Source organism: Molossus molossus, unplaced genomic scaffold (assembly GCF_014108415.1).
Source record: "Molossus molossus isolate mMolMol1 unplaced genomic scaffold, mMolMol1.p scaffold_m16_p_9, whole genome shotgun sequence".
NCBI classification, from domain to species: domain Eukaryota; kingdom Metazoa; phylum Chordata; class Mammalia; order Chiroptera; family Molossidae; genus Molossus; species Molossus molossus.
Window position 1 is genome coordinate 94981239 of NW_023425403.1, and position 18237 is coordinate 94999475.

At 38.5% G+C, this 18237-nt stretch overlaps 1 long non-coding RNA gene, 1 other non-coding gene and 1 pseudogene across 3 annotated transcripts in view; 2 read left to right on the forward strand and 1 right to left on the reverse strand.

The window, feature by feature from the left end:
- The first annotated feature begins 9580 nt into the window (after nt 1–9580).
- LOC118623143 lies at nt 9581–9687 on the forward strand. Its single transcript, XR_004958228.1, has one exon. It is a non-coding gene; the product is annotated as a U6 spliceosomal RNA (small nuclear RNA).
- A 1857-nt stretch (nt 9688–11544) lies between these two features.
- The window catches only part of LOC118622912, a 63805-nt gene continuing 57112 nt past the window's right edge, over nt 11545–18237 (forward strand). For both annotated transcript variants that reach the window (XR_004958160.1, XR_004958161.1), the window contains exon 1: nt 11545–11606. This is a non-coding gene — a long non-coding RNA (uncharacterized LOC118622912). The remainder of the gene's footprint in view (nt 11607–18237) is intronic.
- On the reverse strand, nt 16789–17187 carry LOC118622909 (annotated as a pseudogene).

Consider the following 18237-nt stretch of genomic DNA (forward strand, 5'->3'; position numbering starts at 1 on the left):
TAGGTTCTTTGGTTAATCTCCCCTCCTGCAACACTCTCCTTCCCTCTGAGATTTGTCAGTCGTTCCATTATGGAGCACTCTTGAAACCCAAAAGCAGTGTAAAAATTGTGTGTGTGTGTGTGTTTTAAGTAGTTCCTAATAGTTTAGCTTAATTCAATCTTACAGAAGAAAAAGCATGAGTTCTAGTAACAGGTTTATTATAATACTCTATTGATGGAAAAAATGTCTAGTTCAGTAGGATCAGAATTTGATGAATAATTGTTGTCCTTTGCTTTATTAATCAGCACCAAATATTTACTGGACACAGTAGAATTGCGCTGAGCTTGTAGATAAGAAATTAGGGCAAGTTCCTTGTCCGAAAGTGGGTGAAAGAGACATATATTCAGGGAAATTATGAAAATGTGTAATAACAGTTGCTCAAGGTCTCCTGAGAGCTAACAACGTTCTGAGCCTCCCTCACCTGAGCTAGAAGCTTTGCCTCCTAAAAGTGTTTGTCAAGCTAGAAGACACCTGGGAAACTTGTTAAAAACAGAATACTACTTCATTCTTGCAGAGTCAGATTTTCAGGAAGTGGAGTCTGATTATTTTTATTTTATTTTTAAATTTTTTTTATTGACTTTAGAGAGAGAGGAAGAGAGAGATAGAAACATCAATGAGAGAGAACATCAATTGGCCACCACCTGTATGACCCCCACTGGGGATCGGATCCCACAACCTGGGCAGGTGACCTGGCCGGGAAACAAACCAGTGACCTCTTGGTGCATGGGTCGTTGCTCAACCACTGAGCCACACCAGCCAGGAGCTGACTATTTATAAAAAGTTCCCCAGTAGTTTTTAAGAAACCTGCTGAGACCTGAATTTGAGAAAACGAGCTTAATCCTTGATTATAGTTGAGTGTCCTAAGGAAAAATAGCTTTCTTGCCCCTGACAGTGTGGACAGGGATGTGGTTATACTCTACCAGTGAGGGTTAAGAATCCAAACCCACTTAGGGAATTCAGTGTGCTAAGGAGTGAGGAAGATTGACAGGAAATCTTCAAAGCAGATATAGATGACATCAATGATAACATATTATATGGATTGGAGAGCATTTGGCTACTGGTTTTATCCATGAGTTCATTTAAAATTGTTAATGAATGCCACTCAACTCCAGAGCATGTAATAAATTAAATAAGTTGAGCAGAGTTCATTTTTTTCAAAGGAAACTTTAATGAAAGGCTGACGTATAAAGAACTGCTGTGACTAAAGAAGAGATAGGTGCCAAGAAAACCACCATGCAGCCAGGCATGCAGTCAGCAGCCTATGCGGGACTTGAGCCAGGGACTAAGCTTGTCTTTTTTGTATTCTAGGCCTGGCACCATGTAGGCACATAAGAGGTGCACAGTATTTGATGACTACCATGTATCCCCCCACTCCAATTCAAATGTTGAAAGCTATTCCCCAGTGTGATGGTATTTTGGAGATGAAGTCTTTGGAAGGTGATAGATTCTGAGGGTGGGGTCTTCATGTATGGTATTAGTGCCCTTATAAAAGAGACTCCAGAGAGCTCCCTTGCCTTTTCCACCATGTGAGGATACAGTGAAAGATTTCTGTCTGTGAACCAGGAAGCCGGCTCTCACCGGACACCACATTTGCTGGCACCAGGATCTTAGACTTCCCAGCCTCCAGAATTGTGCGAAGTAAATTTTGTTTGTTTATAAGTTACCCAGTCTATGGTATTCTGTTATAGCAACCTAAACAGACTAAGACAATGAGTAAATTACTGAAATGCATCATTTTTCTTCAAAATGTAATTGAGGAACAAATACCTTGCTAATATTTTTATCAGTAAAGACCAAGATAAATAATACATTTAGTGACTCATTTTCATCACCAGATTCTCTTACTTACTCATGGCCTTGCTTGCTTTTTGAAAATATGAAGTTAGTAAGCATTTGGCTTTTCACAGTCTAATTTCCTTTGGGACTATTTCCACAGGAAAAGAACCCAGGTGAAATCAGGAAAACTGGCAAAATTCAGACTGCTTTTTGTGTGTGTGTGTGTATGGGGGAATTGGTGGTAGGATAGGACAAAAAGGAAGAAAGAAAGCCATTTCTTTTAAGAATTATACATGATTAATTTAAAAAATAAAATTTATTTTTTACCTGATTACAATAATAATATATTTTCATTGTAGAAATTTTGGAAAATACAGTAAAGCACAAAAAAGGAAATAAAATTACTTTTCCTGAGATAATGCTATTATTGATATCTTGCTTTTATCACTAAATAATATACATGAATATTTCTATTATTAAATACTGTTCTATAACATGATTTAAAATTTTTTACATCATAATCTATGAAAAATGTATCACATTTTGTTAAACAAATTTCTTATTGTTGAACATTTGGATTATTTTGCATTTTTTTTTACTATATGAACAGAGGGACATTCATACCCTTTAATCTTTGTATGTGTATCTGTGTCTTAATATTTAAGGTATGTGTTTTTTTTTTTAATATGTTTTTATTGATTTTATATAGAGAGGGAGAGATAGAACCATCAATCTGCTGCCTTTTGCATACCCCCTATTGGGGATTGAGACCAAAACCCAAGGGTGTGCCCTGACTGGGAATCAAACTAGTGACCTCCTGGTGCATGGGCCTACATTCAACCAATTGAGCCACACTAGCTGGGCTAAGTTATGTGTATTTTTTTTTTTTTTTTGGTATGTGCCCCAGCGGGAACCGAACCCAGGACTCTCTGGTCCACAGGCCAACGCTCCAACTGCTGAGCCAAACCGGCCATGGCTTTTTTTTTTTATCCTCACCTGAGGACATTTTTGCCTTTATCTTCAGATAGAGTTAGAGGGAGAGAGGGAGGAAGAGAGAGAGAGAAACATCGATGTGAGAGAGACACATGGACTGGTTGCTACCCACATGACCCCAATTGGGGTCAGGGACAAACTGCAACCGAGGTACGTGCCCTTAGCCAGAACCGAACCAGGGACTCTCTGGTCTGCCGGCTGATGCTCTAATCGCTGAGCCAAACTGGCCAGGGCTAAGTTATGTGTATTTTTTAAGGCTTTTGACATATATGGCTAAGTTGCTTTTTGGAATGGTTGTACCAAGGTAGATGCCTGCTGACTATGTATTCAAGTTCTTGCTTCTCACAACAGAGTTTTACTCTTTGTCTGCAATAACATTCTGGCTATTTATGATCAGTATTGGTTATTTGACAGTGAGCACACTACTTTCCTAGCTTTGGGAAAGAAGAGAGGCTATTAAAGTCCTGAGTGTAGATATTTTCCAGAATTTACAATTAAAAATCTATCTCAATATTTTGTTTTTCTACAGACACGTAGACACAGAGAACAAGCTGATGGCTGCTAAAGGGGAGGGAGTGGGGGATGTACGACAAGCAAAAAAAAAAAAGTTTTTTTCTTAAAAAGCAGTGAAGTCTGAGTAAGGCTGTTTAGCTGGCTCCATGACTGCTGCTCTTAATGCCCACAGGGCATTCTGCGTATTTCCTTCTTGACTTCAGAGCTTCATCCTTGGCCTAAATGAGACATTACCCAAGAACCTCCACCACCGTGACCACCGCTACTTCTGAACTGAGTCTAGCTCGGACTGTAAATTGCTGTGGGGACTTTTCTAGATGTTAAATTTATTTTTGTGGAGGTTGAAACTAGTCACCTGACCACATCTGTGGTATGAGTCACATTAGAATAAGTTCTAGAAGGGTGGTAAACTGTTCTGCGTAAATTATAGCAATAATGACTGTGAATATTAGCATTGATAGCTACAAACACTATCTCAGTTCAGTCTGGGTTTAACTTTTTTTTTTTTAATGATCTATATACAAAGAATGAGTGTGTGTGTGTGTGTTATTTTGGAAATTTTGAACAAGAGTTCCATATGTTGTTATAGTATATTGCTATAACCAAGTATGAACTCAGTGTACACACACACACACACACACACACTCTCTCTCTCTCTCTCTCTCTACTCATTTAGAGAATGTATGCTGACTTTCTTTTCTTTCTTTGCTTACAAAACTGAAAAACTGGCAGAATCTTTAGTTTGTAACTTGGCAGTATTGCAATTTACAGGCAAGAGAGGCAAGCCAAATTGGGTGAAAATTGCTGGAGAATTTTTTTTTTTTTACTCTAGACAGTGAAAATCATGAAGCTGAGTGTGCACATTTGGATGTTTTCAGCTTGATTTTTGACCACATTCACTGGCACTGACAGAGGTAGAGCTTTCCAGTGAAGGTGTGTGATTTCTGGGGCTAGGTGTGAGGATTTATGGCCATTCTATATGTGCTGTTAATGTTCAAATGAACTGTTGGTTTAATTGTTTTAAAATATTGATTGGAGAAATATGAAATGTGATTTTATCTGAGGTTTCCATCTTAATCATGAATTATATAAACACAGACTCAGGGTTGGGAGGTCAAAACCAGACATATTTTTAGGCCTGAACTTTTTCTGTGAGTTCCTGGAACATTCATGGTACCTGAGTTAGAGCAGGAATCTGACAACTCTGAAAACAGGCTTTCTGTTTTGAATGCTGGAGGTTTTGAAATCATCTTCATAATGAGGGAGGGTTCATGAAGTAATGAAAAACTATTTCCTTTTAAAAAAGTTTAGACAGCAGCATAAACATCTGGGAACTTATTTAAATACTCTGGTTCCCCGAATTACCCATTTCCTTAACATATATTTTACTTATTTTTCCTAGGGGGATAAATTTCGACTTTGGGTTTTTCCCAGTTCAGTTGTGTTAGGCTCCTCATTTTAGCATTTAGGTTACTTGGTATTTAAGGACAGGGTTAAGTCCCCTATCACTGAAGCTATGATTTGCAGGAAACAGGGTGGGGGGTGAGGCCTCAGGTGTGAGGGGCAAAGGTTTCTGCATGTAGAACAAGTTTCATTACATTGTACTTTCACTTTTTATAAATTAAATAAAGAAATAAATGGGCCCTGGCCAGTTTGACTCAGCGGTTAGAGCGTCGGCCCCCAGATCAGAGAGTCCCGGGTTCAGTTCCCACTAAGGGATAATTGCAGTTTGTCCCCAGCCCCAGGTGGGGTTGTGTGGGTGGCAACCAGTCAATGTGTCTCTCTCTCTCTTCCTCCCTCTTTCCCTCCTGCTTTATCTAAAGATAAATGCAAAAATGTCCTTGGGTGAGGATAAAAAAAAAAAAAAAAAAGAGAAATGGCTAATAAGATCTAGTGTATCTTTAAAAAAATAATTGAACAATGTATACTCAATACTTGAATTAAGAAAACCTGTCATTCTCTTTCTTCTTCTCAGAACTTAATTCCTCTTTTCAATTTCAGAAGTCATGAAACTTCTCTTTCTCCTTTCTCTCCCTCACCTGGAGTGTCCCAAATGTATGTGTGCTGGTGGGCAGTGGTCAGAATATTCACGAAGCTAGGATAAAAGAAACCAGCTTGATTTCTGCACTTGGAAAATAGAGTTTATATCTATTTAGGGATGTGAGATCTGGACTGATGTAAAAACTTGAATATACTTAAATATTTCAATATATAATATCAGATAATGAGACAGTGCAGCATTCATAGCTTCCTGGATTATCTTTGTGGTTCTGTCTCTTTTACTTATTATCATATTTGTAGTAAGTAAAGTAGGTTTGGTTTTAAATGTTCAGGATTGGGCTATTTTGGACTAAATGGACTGTATTATAATACTATGTGGCTTGTCAGTTTACAGTAAATTAGAACATGAGAAAAGATATGAGGTATATTGATTAGTATGACTATACTAAATATAATTTAACCTAGTAGATTTATTTAGTAGGCATGTTAGGATATTACAGTTACTACTGTGAACTTCAATTGGTTATAAACAACAATTGCTATTATGCAGCATTGGACATGAAAGTGTGGGGATTGGGCTTAATAGATACAAATTTAATGTTATAACCTGGCAGTTGCCTATTTGAATATCCTGCTGCCAGTTTGAATGCTCGTCATTTGCCCTCATCTCATAAAACTATGTTCAGAACATATTTTTAAAAATTCTAGCTATGTGAACTGGCTAGTTTACTTATTTCTTTTTAAAAAGTGAAACAGTAATGAATTTTGATTTGTGGGTTGCTTTTTTTTTGCTCTATTGATTTAATCTGTTTGCTTAAATAAGTGAATATTCTGGACTTGGCCTTCTCCACCTCAAGTTTAGGAATATTGTGAAGTGAGACTATGATATTGGGCTGTGAAAAAGTATATGTTTGTACTTCATTAACTGGGTTCTCTCCTCAGTGTCTCTTTCTGGTTCAGATGGAATTATTAACTTTATATCTAGGCCTGGTGAAATAAAAACTGAGGAAGAGGGACCTCCCAGTTCCCCATGTTCTGAAATGTCATGTTGCCTGACATGAATGAACACATAATCACACTCTGATACCATGCAAAAGTCAGTGAATACATGCACAGATCCCTACTAGGAGAGGATGCCTTGTGAGGAAAAGATAGGCCTAAGCCCCTTTAAGTATGAAGATGTGTTGCAAGAAGTCCCAGAAGTAGTTCATTTTTGAGATCCAGAATTACCCATTTGGCTTTGAGGTACACAGAACCAAAGCATTAACAAGAGTGAAAGTATCTAATACTCTGTTATATAAAACTAATTTGATTAATGAGAGGGCTGAGATGTTTTGGTGTGTGTGTGTGTGTGTGTGTGTGTGCGTGTGTGTGTGTAGACAGTGTTTGGTGATCCAGGCAGTGTGAGAACTGTTCTGGGGGTCTGATCACATTGAGAACACCTATAACTTTCTCATCTGACCTTGGTAAACTTTGAATGTTACTTAGTACTGTACCTGGCTCTTAATAAATGGATCTGCTTTATTTATTTATTTATTTATTTATTTATCCTCACCCAAGGATATTTTTCCATTGAATTTTTTTTGGAGAGGAGGGAGGGAGGGAGAGAGAGAAAGAGAGAAAAAAACCCAGAACATCAATATAAGAGAGACACATTGATTGGTTGCTTCTTGCACGACCCCAATAGGGCCAGGGATCAAAGCTGCAACCCAGGTACATGCCCTTGACTGGGAATTGAACTTGTGGACTTTCACCCCTTGGGCCAATGCTCTAACCACTGAGAAAACTGGCCAGGGCAAATGGATCTGCTTTATAACTGCTATAGAAATTGATCTCTCTGCTATGTGGTTGCCTTCTCCCTGGTCTCCCTTTCCACACATTTGGTCTTTCATTCTTGGGTTTGGGTCACAACCTTTGGGGAAGGGTGGAAAAAAGAAGAGTTGGCAATTATCCCAGTGATCAAGATTCTAATTCACTTAGGTCTATATTTTTGGGAATTGTGCCTATAGGCATTTTGTGGGAAGGATGCTACCTCAAGCTTCTTTTTTTTTTTTTTTTGGACACAGAAGGGAATATAAAAAATAATTAGCTACAAGGGACACAATCAAGAGTAGAAGATTTACACTCAAGCCAAGAAATATATTTGCATATCAAATAAATGACAGTCATGCTTGATGTCTCAGAATCTCTAGCTTATCGTAATCAGTACAGAAAGTGAAAACAGATGTTTTCATTTAAGCTTTGAATTGTGTTACTGTTAACATAAAAATCAAGTTTCTTAAGTATCCTTCTAGGTCCAATCTAATCATTTCTCTAGACAGAATTCTCAGAAAGGCCAATGGCATTTTGAGTGTGGAACTTGGTATTTTAACAGTTCTCCATGATGCTATATGCAAAGTTTGTCCATTTGCCATTTTGTTGTACATTTCTTAAAGTGCTATTTTTGTTATGGTTTTAGTGATTCTCATCCAAAACATTGTAGCATCATGTCATGGAAAAACCTGGATTGGAAGAATCATTTCTCATCTGAGTTCTTCCATTAATGAAAATATTTGAGCTTTCGGGAAACCACATTATCTACTTGGATCTCAGTTTCATCAGTTGCGTTGATCTGCTATGTTCGGTCTCTTTTTTTTATCTAAAATTTTAAGTCTTTAGAAGAACATGCACATCATACCTAAAAGGATGCTCACTCATTTATAGAAATTTGACATCTCAAGCTTTAGAGTAATACTGCTTAGTATTTAAAGTGAATGTCAATGTTGGCAGAGGTGTAAGTCTTAGATAAGAAAAGCAAATACTGGACTTCTGTTCAAGGTGGCGGCGTTGCTAAATGTGGTACTCTCCTCGCACAACGACATCAAAATTAAAACTAAACTACACAACAACCATTATTTAGAACCATCTGAAATTTAGCCAAATGGAAGTCCCACAGCTAGGAAATTGAAGAAGCCATATTGAGACTGGTAGGAGACGTGGAGACATGGAAGGGCTGGTCCCTCATGCACCTGTGGTAGATAAAAATCAGGAGAGGTATCTCAGCTGAAGAGATCCCCACCAAAGAGCGAGGGGTCTCAACCCAAAACCAGGCCCCACAGCCCAGGGTTCAAGTGCCAAGAAGAGAAATCCCCATAACTTCTGGCTATAAAAACCAGTGGGAATTGAGGTTGAGGGAGACAGAGGGTTTCTAGAGTCCCAGGCAGTTTCTTTCAAAAGGCCTGCGTAGGAATTTACTCAGATTCATCTCCTCTGAGTTTCAGTACTGGCGCAGCTGCTTGAAAGTCACCAGAGACATATGGGGAGAAACTGAATTGTCTGGCGTCAGGACAAGAGCTGGGGACAGCGGGTAGCTTTCTCCCAGACAGAATTGCTGGCAGAGGCCGTGTATCCTTTCCTGAGCCTTTACTCCACAGAACCAGCAGGTAGGGCCATATCTGAGACCCCATCAGGAGCTCACACTATTCCATCCTGCTGATTCCCTGAGACCCCGCTCCACCCAAGCTGTTCCCAGTGACTTTTTCATAGGAACGGTCTGTCTTGGTGCTTCAGATTCAAACAAGCAGCATCTGGCCTCAGTGAACCCTGTACCTCTCGCTAAGTGACTCTAGGCTTGACACTAGCAGCAGCCAGCCTTGGTTCATAGCTTGGCCTCACCTGGGCACCTCCAAGGCCATCACAAGTAGCAGCCATCTTCAGATCACTTGTAGTTCATGCTGGGTGGCCCTAGGCTGAACACAAGCAAAGGCTCTAGAGCCAACGCACCCAGTAGACAGACCATGTCAAACCACCACCACACAACCACCTCCACAAGTGACACACTCAAGAGGCAGACTCAGCAGACACCACAGCCCTGCTGAAGTAAGTCCTGCCTTGTAAGGTGGGCCCCTGCACAACTGATCCTCCAAGGTGGTTGGATGTTGGTGGTTGGTGGTCGCAGGCAGTCCTTGCAGTGATTGGCCTGGGTGTAAATCCCTTCTGTTGACTGCAAAAGAAGGGTGTACACAGCACACTTGGGGCACACCTCAGGTGCCCAGCTTGGGCAATTGGGGAGGCGGAGCTACTGGACCCTACAGAACATCTACATCAGGCCACTCTACCAAGCCTGGGAGACATACAGCTTGACCTAATGCATAGAGACAAACACAGGGAGGCTGCCAAAATGAGGAGACAAAGAAATATGTTCCAAATGAAAGAACAGATGGGAGTGGGGTTGGGGAAGACGACTGAAAAAGGTGAAGGGATTAAGCAGTATAAATTGGTGCTCGCTTTGGCAGCACATATACTAAAATTGGAACGATACAGAGAAGATTAGCATGGCCCCTGCACAAGGATGACATGCAAATTCGTGAAGCATTCCATATTTTTATGGGACTACATCAAACTCAAAAGCTTCTGCACAGCGAAAGATACAATCATCAAAACGGAAAGGCTACCCACTGTATGGGAGAGCATAATTGCCAATGATATATGAGAGAAGGGGTTAATTTCCAAAATATATAGAGTGCTCATACAACTCAACTAAAGGAAGACAACCCAATTAAAAAATGGGCAGAGGAACTAAATAGACACCTCTCCAAACAGGGCATACAAATGGCTAAGAGACATATGAAGAAATGCTCAACATCACTGATCATCAGAGAGATGCAAATTAAAACAGCAATGAGGTATCACCTCACACCTGTTAGAATGGCCGCCATCAATAAATCATCAAACAACAAGTGTTGGCGAGGGTGTGGAGAAAAGGGGACTCTAGTACACTGCTGGTGGGAATGCAGACTGGTCAACCACTATGGAAAACAATATGGTGTCACCTCAAAAAAATTAAAATTTGAACTTCCATTTGACCCAGTGATTCCACTTCTAGGAATATACCCTAAGAAACCTGAAACACCAATCAGAAAGAATATTATGTACCCCCATGTTTGTAGCAGCACTATTTACAATAGCTAAGATTTGGAAACAGCCCAAGTGTCCATCAGTAGATGAGTGGATAAAAAAGCCATGATACATATATACAATGGAGTACTATGCAGCTGTAAGAAAGAAAGATCTCTTATCCTTTGAGACTACATGGAGGGACCTGGAAAGTATTATCCTAAGCGAAGCAAGCCAAACAGAGAAAGACAAGTATCATATGATCTCACTTATTTGTGGAATATAATGAACATAACAGTCTGAGGAATGGGGTAGTCCCAGAGACGTGGAAGTGGGGTACAGACTGACAATCCCAGAAGAGGGGGTGATGGGGGAGAGATAAACCACAGAACTTGTATGCATGGATGCATGAACAATGGACATGGACAACAAAGCTGGGGACAGGGTAGGGATGGGGGGGATCAGTGGGGGGAAAAGGAAAAACATCTGTAACAAAAATAAATAAATTAATTAATAAAAAACAAAACAAAACAAAAAGAAGTATAAATTGGGCCCTGGCCGGTTTGGTTCAGCGGTTGGAGTGTCGGCCTGTGGACCAGAGAGTCCTGGGTTCAGTTTCTGCTAGGGGCATGTTCAAAAAAAAAAAAAGAAGTATAAATTGGTTGTTACAGAATAGTCATTGGAATGTAAAAGACAACATAGGGAATATAGTCAATAATATTCTAATAACTGTGGTGTTAGATGGGTGCAAAATTTATTGGGATGATCACTTAGTAAGTTATCATTGGAGTGTACAGCTGAAGCTAATATAAAAATGTATGTCAGCTATAATTGAAAAATAAAAAAATGATTTAAAATCTAAACAACTGGGTCCGAATTTCAAAAAAGCAAAGCAAAGCAAATATGATTGACTTATTGAAAAGCAGTTAAAACATTTAAATATATTAGAATAATATTTGTTTCTGTCTCTTTTGATAGTAATTTATGTTCAAAGCAGAAATTTTATGAAATTCAGAAAGAGAGAAAAAAAATATTGTAATCTCACTACTCAGAACTAATCAGTAATATTTTGATACATTTTCTTTTCTTTTGGCTCTTTATATTTCTCTTAAATTTTTTGCCATATATACTTTATTTTTACAATTTTGGGATCATATTGTTTGTGCTATTTGTATCTTGTTTCTTTTTCACTTGAGAAAACATTTTGTGCTGTTTTCCATGTCTTTATTTTGAAACATAATTTTTAAAGTTTCTTAATTTTTGTTTTTAAACTGTAAAACAGATACCTACTGGGTATAAAGATTTAGGCAATAACTAGTTTTATAAAGCAGAAAATTAAACTTTCTTTCCACAGACTACAGCTCCCTCTTAGTCACATTACCTGGCGGTAACTCCATTGAAAGCTTGAGGTATATTCTTACAGTTATTATTATTATTTTTTAACATAAGTATATAAATGTATATGTATGTCTGTGTGTGTGAGAGTTTTTTCTTTAAAAAGGTCATTCCACTCATGCCACTTTATGGTTTGTGGCTTTTCAGGCAGCATTATGGGGTAGATATTTTCTTTTTATTAATTTATTTTTGTTACAGATGTTTCTCCTTTTCCCCCCATTGACACCCTTCTCCCAATCCCGCAACCCTTCCCCCGCAGCATTGTTGTCTATGTCCATCGGTTACGCATACATGCATGTAAGTTCTGTGGCTTATCTCTTCCCCCACACCAGCATTTCCCTCCTCTGAAGTTTGTCAATCTGTACTCCACTTCCATGTCTCTGGGTCTATTTTGTATATCAGCTTTTATTGTTCATTATATTCCACAAATAAGTGAGATCATATGATATTTGTCTTTCTCTAATTGGCTTATTTCACTTAGCATTATACTCTTCAGGTCCCTCCACGTCACTCATAGGATAAGAGGTCTTTCTTATAGCTGCATAGTATTTCATTGTGTAAATGCACCACTGCTTTTATATCCACTCATCTATTGATGGACACTTGGTCTGTTTCCTGATCTTAGCAATTGTAAATAGTGCTGCTATGAACACAGGGGTACATATATTCTTTCTGATTGATGTTTCAGGGTTCTTAGGATATATTCCTAGAAGTGGTGTCACTGGGTCAAATGGCAATTCAATTTTTAATTTTTTGAGATAACACCATATCGTTTTCCATAGTGACTGCACCAGTCTGCATTCCCACCAGCTGTGTACTAGAGTCCCCTTTTCTCCACACCCTGTCACCACCTGTTGTTTGGTAATTTGTTGACGGCAGCCATTCTGGCAAGTGTGAGGTGATACCTCATAGTTGTTTTAATTTGCATCTCTCTGATGATTAGTGACAGTTGAACATTTTTCATATGTCTCTTGGCCATTTGTATGTCCTGTTTGGAGAGGTGTCTGTTTTGGTCCTCTGCCCATTTTTTAATTGGGTTCTTTGTCTTCCTTTCGTTGAGTTGTGTGAGTACTCTACATATTTTGGAAATTAACCCCTTATCGGATGTATCGTTGGCAATTATGTTCTCCAATACAGTGGGTTTCCTTTCCATTTTGATGCTTGTTTCTTTTGCTGTGCAAATGCTTTTTAGTTTGATGTAGTCCCATGTATTAATTTTTTCCTTTGTTTCTCTTGCCTTAGGTGTTATATCAGTGAAAATTCTGCTGCATGTGATGTCTGAAATTTATTGCCTACATTTTCTTCTAGGATTTTTATGGATTCACTAGTCACGTTTTAGCACTTTGATTTTAGTGAACGGTGACTATTAAGAGCAAGCTACAATTTTATTCAATCATTAAAGTCCTGTGTTACATTTCAATTGAATGTTTTCCTGATCTTTACATTTTGTGACTCTGGAAATACACTGCAGCTATTACTAAACTTTTTCCTAGGAAAGATAGTTCATGAATAGGCAATGTTTTGAAATACAACCAATGCCATTTAAATATAGCTCTCTACTGTAGGGTTTCAGTTTATGACAGTGGAATGCAGCAATAACTAGTCATGGAGGAATTAAGATTGTGATATAATGGAGAGCAGGTTTAACCTTAAGCCAAGATGCTGTGTTTATTATTCTTGGCCCTGCATTAATTAACAACCAGGATTACTCTGAGCAGGTCATGACAACATAGGCATCTGATAAATAGTGGTGAGGCTGAGCAATTCAGTTTACCATCTTGACATTCCATGGTAGCTCCATTAAACCAGGAGGTCAAAATACATACGATAAAAAAACATCTGACCACCAAGTTTGGTTTATGCCATACGGACAGGCCTAATATTCCTCTTTGCCTGACTCTCCAGCTATAGCAAAATGTTGGTATCACTAAAGCATGATCTAGAATCTATAACCTTTTCTTCACTCATGTGCTACCCAATTAAATTTACACTGGTAGGAGTCAGGGGAATCAGACTGGAAAGCACACATAAAAGGAGCCCACCCTACATCTGGTACATTGTATTTTGCATTATAATGCAAATGCCCCAAGCCTGTCAAGAATTTCAAGGAAGGGCCCATCTACCAAGTTTTTGCTGACTGAACTTTCCTTCAGTATGCAAAGGTTGGAAGGGAGAAAAAAACCCCCAGCAAATTTTGGGTATTAAAAGTATCCCTCTCCTCATAGATCTTAATTTCTGAATTTTATTATGGTACTAATTTCTTTAGTTGTTTATTTTACAAGATGGCTGCAATTTGTTTTTGATAAGTAGCTCAATACCTTTTCAATCAGTGAAAGACCAACTTGTCTACACAATAGGATGCTAAATTAAAGACACATTTCAAATACACATTGACACACAGTTCACAAATGTTTTCAGGAACATTCATACAACTGTTAAGACATCCTGCCTTGGTCCTTAAGAAGAGAATTTGACCTAAAATTGGGAAATACAAATGGAACCACGTATATATTTGGGGAAATAATTATATTTTTAGAAAAAAATGTTCTGAGACAGAAATGTGGTATTTGAGAAATAAGAACTTGTAAAGCACTACACTTTGTCAAAATTGGCATAATGAAATGGCATATTGCCAAAGTATCTAATCAGCATTTAACCTTTTGAGGCCACAAATAGGGAATGTTTCATCTTTAATTTTGAGAAAATAATTTTCCTCCCTTTTTTTTAAAGTATCTGATCAGCCCTGGCTGATGTGGCTCAGGGGTTAGAATGTTGGCTAGTACACTGAAGGGTATTGAGACGATCCTCAGTCAAGGACAGGTATCTGGTTGCAAGTTCAATCCAGGGTCCCTTTGGGGCTCATGTGGGAGGCAACCAATTGAGGTGTTTTTCTCACATCTCTCCCTATCTCTCTCTCTCTCTTCCTTTTCCTCCCTTCCACTCTTTCTAAAAATCATATTCTTGGGTGAGAATTAACAACAGCAAAGCATCAATGGAAAAATTATCCTTGGGTGAGGATTAACAACAACAAAAAGTATCTGGACATAATCAAGAGTTAAAAGGTTAACTTTATATATTTGAGTGCATTTATTCTTGGATTCTTTAAACATTTTATCTTTATTGTTGAAAGCATTACAGATGTCCCTCCTTCTTTCTTCCATTGACACCCTCTTCCCTGCTCCCACCCTCCCCTACTTTCCCCAAACTATTGTCTGTGTCCATTGGTTATACATATATGCATATAAATTCTTTGGTTTATCTCTTCCCAACCCCCACACCTGCTTCCCTCAGAGGTTTGTCAGTCTGTCCTCTACTTCCATGTCTCTGGATCTATTTTGATCAACAGCTTATTTTGTTCATGACATTCCATAAATAAGTGAGATCATGTGGTACTTGTCTTTCTCTAACTGGCTTGATTCACCCAGCATAATACTCTCCAGGTCCCTCCATGTCATCTCAAAGGGTAAGAGATTTTTCTTTCTTACAGCTGCGTAGTGTTCCATTGTGTAAATGTACCAAAGCTTTTTTATCCATTTATCTATTGATGACACTTGGACTGTTTCCAGATCTTAGCTATTGTAAACAGTGCTGCTATGAACATAGGGGATCATATATTCTTTCTGATTGGTGTTTCAAGTTTCTTAAGATATATTCCTAGAAGTGGGATCACTGGGTCAAAAGGCAATTCTATTTTTAATTTTTTGAGGTAACACCATATTGTTTTCCATAGTGGTTGCACCAGTCTGCATTCCCACCAGCAGTGTACTAGAGTCCCCTTTTCTCCACACCCTCACCAGCACTTGTTGTTTGACGATTTGTTGATGGCGGCCATCCTGGCAAGTGTGAGGTGATGTCTTGTTTTATTTTGCATCTCTTTGATGATTAGTGATGTTGAGCATATTTCATGTCTCTTAGCCATTTGTATGTCCTGTTTGGAGAGGTGTCTATTCAGGTCCTCTGCCCATTTTTAAATTGGATTGTTTGTCTTCTTTTTGTTAAGTTGTATGAGTACTCTACATGTTTGGGAAATTAACTCCTTATCTGATATATCATTGGTAAATATGTTCTCCCATACATTGGGTTCTCTTTTAATGTTGATGGTTATTTCTTTTGCTGTGCAGAAGCTTTTTTAGTTTGATGTAGTCCTATTTATTACTTTTTTTCTTTTGTTTCTCTTGCCCTAGGTGATGTATCAGTGAAAAATCTGCTACATGTGATGAAATTTCTCTGCCTACATTTTCTTCCAGGATTTTTGTAGTTTCACGTGTTACATTTAAGTCTTTCATCCATTTTGAGTTTATTCTTGTGTATAGTGTAAGTTGGTGGTCTAGTTTTAATTTTTTGCATACACCTGTCCAATTTTCTCAACACCATTTATTGAAGACACTGTCTTCTCCATTGTACATTCTTGCCCTCTTATGTATTAATTGTACATAATCTCTTGGGTCAATTTCTGGAGTCTCTGTTCTGTTCCATTGATCTGTATACCTGTTCTAGTGCCAGTACCAGGCTGTTTTGATTTTGATGGCTTTGTAGTATAACTTGGTATATGGTATTGTGATCCCTCATACTTTTTCTTCTTTTTTAAGATTGATGTGGCTATTTGGCATCTTTTTTAGTTACATATAAACTTTTGGAATATTAGTTCTAGATCTGTGAATTATGCCATTGGTACTTTAATAGGCATTGCATTGAACTTGTAGATTGCTATGGGTAGTATGGACATTTTTATAATGTTGATTCTTCCAATCCAAAAACATGGTATATGCTTCCACTTTTTAATATCTTCCTTTATTTTTTTTCAATGTCCTATAGTTTTCTGAGAGTAGGTCTTTTACCCCCTTGGTTACGTTTATTCCTAAGTATCTCATTGTTTTTGTGGTAGTGGTAAATGGGATCTTTTTATAGTTTCTCTTTCTGAGTGCTCATTATTGGTGTATAAGAATGTCATTGATTTCATTAATTTTGTATCCTGCTACTTTGCCAAATTTGTTTATTAAATCTAGTAGATTTTTGATGGAGGCTTTAGGGTTTTCTGTGTACAATATCATGTCATCTTTGAATAATGTCAGTTTCACTTTCTCCTTTCTAATTTAGTTGTCTTTTATATTTTGTTCTTGTATAAACACTGTGGCTAAGACTTACTTCCAGTTCTATGTTGAATAAGAGTGGCTAAAGGGGGCATCCTTGTCTTGTTCATTTCTTGCATTTGAAGTACTCCTCGATGACATCCTTTGCCTGAGATTCTTTGCCATAGTCCTTAACTACCACATAACTGCAATGAACCACTTCATGGGGTTTTCCCTCTCTGTCAATTTTGCAGAGGCCTATCCATTCCACTAGTTTTTTGTTGTCCTCAACCTTGATGAGGTTGATTTGGTGTTCCGCACAAAGGGCCTCCTCCAACTTGACCTACATAGGCTCATCACAGTTGGATGTGAGCACAAAAAGGGGGGCTTGGCGCTTGTCTAAGGCTTTGGCAGCTACGTGAATTCCCTGGGCTAGGCCATGGTGGATGAGGGCGGTCTTCAGCACTTCTTGTAAAGCTGTATTAATGTCCATTATACCTCCAGCAGCAATGCCTTCCTCCGCCATGGCGATAGGTTATGGGTAGAGCTGAATCTTGAAGGCACCCAAGCCTCCACCTTCGCCTCCCCGCAATGCTGTGAGGCAGCAGGGAAAGAGTTGTTCCTGTTCTTAAGGGAAATGCTTTTAGTTTTTGCCATTGAGTATGATGTTGGCTGCAGGTTTTTCATATATGGCCTTTATTATGTCAAGATATGACCCCTCTATTCCCACTTTGCTGAGTGTTTTTATCAGAAATGGGTGCTGGATTTTGTCAAATACCTTTTCAGCGTCTATTGATATGATCATGTGATTTTTATTTTTATTTATATATTTATTTTTTGTGGTATGTGCCCCTAGTGTGAACCGAACCCGGGACTCTCTGGTCTGCAGGCCGACACTCAACCGCTGAGCCAAACCGACCAGGGCGTGATTTTTATTTTTAATTTTGTCTATGTGGTGTATCATGTTTATTGATTTGTAAATATTGTACCAGCTTTGCATCCCTGGAATGAATCCCACTTGGTTATGGTGAATAATTTTTAAAATATATTGCTGGATCTGATTTGCTAATATTTTGTTGAGAATTTTGACATCTGTGTTCATTAGGGATATTGGCCTTTAGTTTTCTTTTTTTGTAGTGTTTTTATGTGGTTTTGTAATTAGGATTATGTTGGCCTTGTAAAAAGAGCTTGGAAGCCCTGGCTGGTTTGGCTCAGTGGTTAAAACTTGGCCTGCGGACCAGACAGGTCCAGGTTCGATTCCCACTAAGGGCACTTACTACCTCCGTTGCAACTTGTCCCTGGCCCCAGTTGGGGTCATGTGGGTGGCAACTACTTGATGTATCTCTCTCTCTCTCTTCCCATCTTTCTCCCTCCTACTCTGAGAATAAGTGCAAAAATGTCCTCAGGTGAAGATAAAAAGAAAAGAAAAAGAGCTTGGAAGTCTTCCTTCCTCTTGAATTTTTTGGAATAGTATGAGGAGAATAGGTGTTAGTTTTTTGAACGTTCAGTAAAGCTCCCCTGTGAACCCATCCATATCTGGGCTTTTGTTTACTGAGAGTTGCTTTGATCACATCTT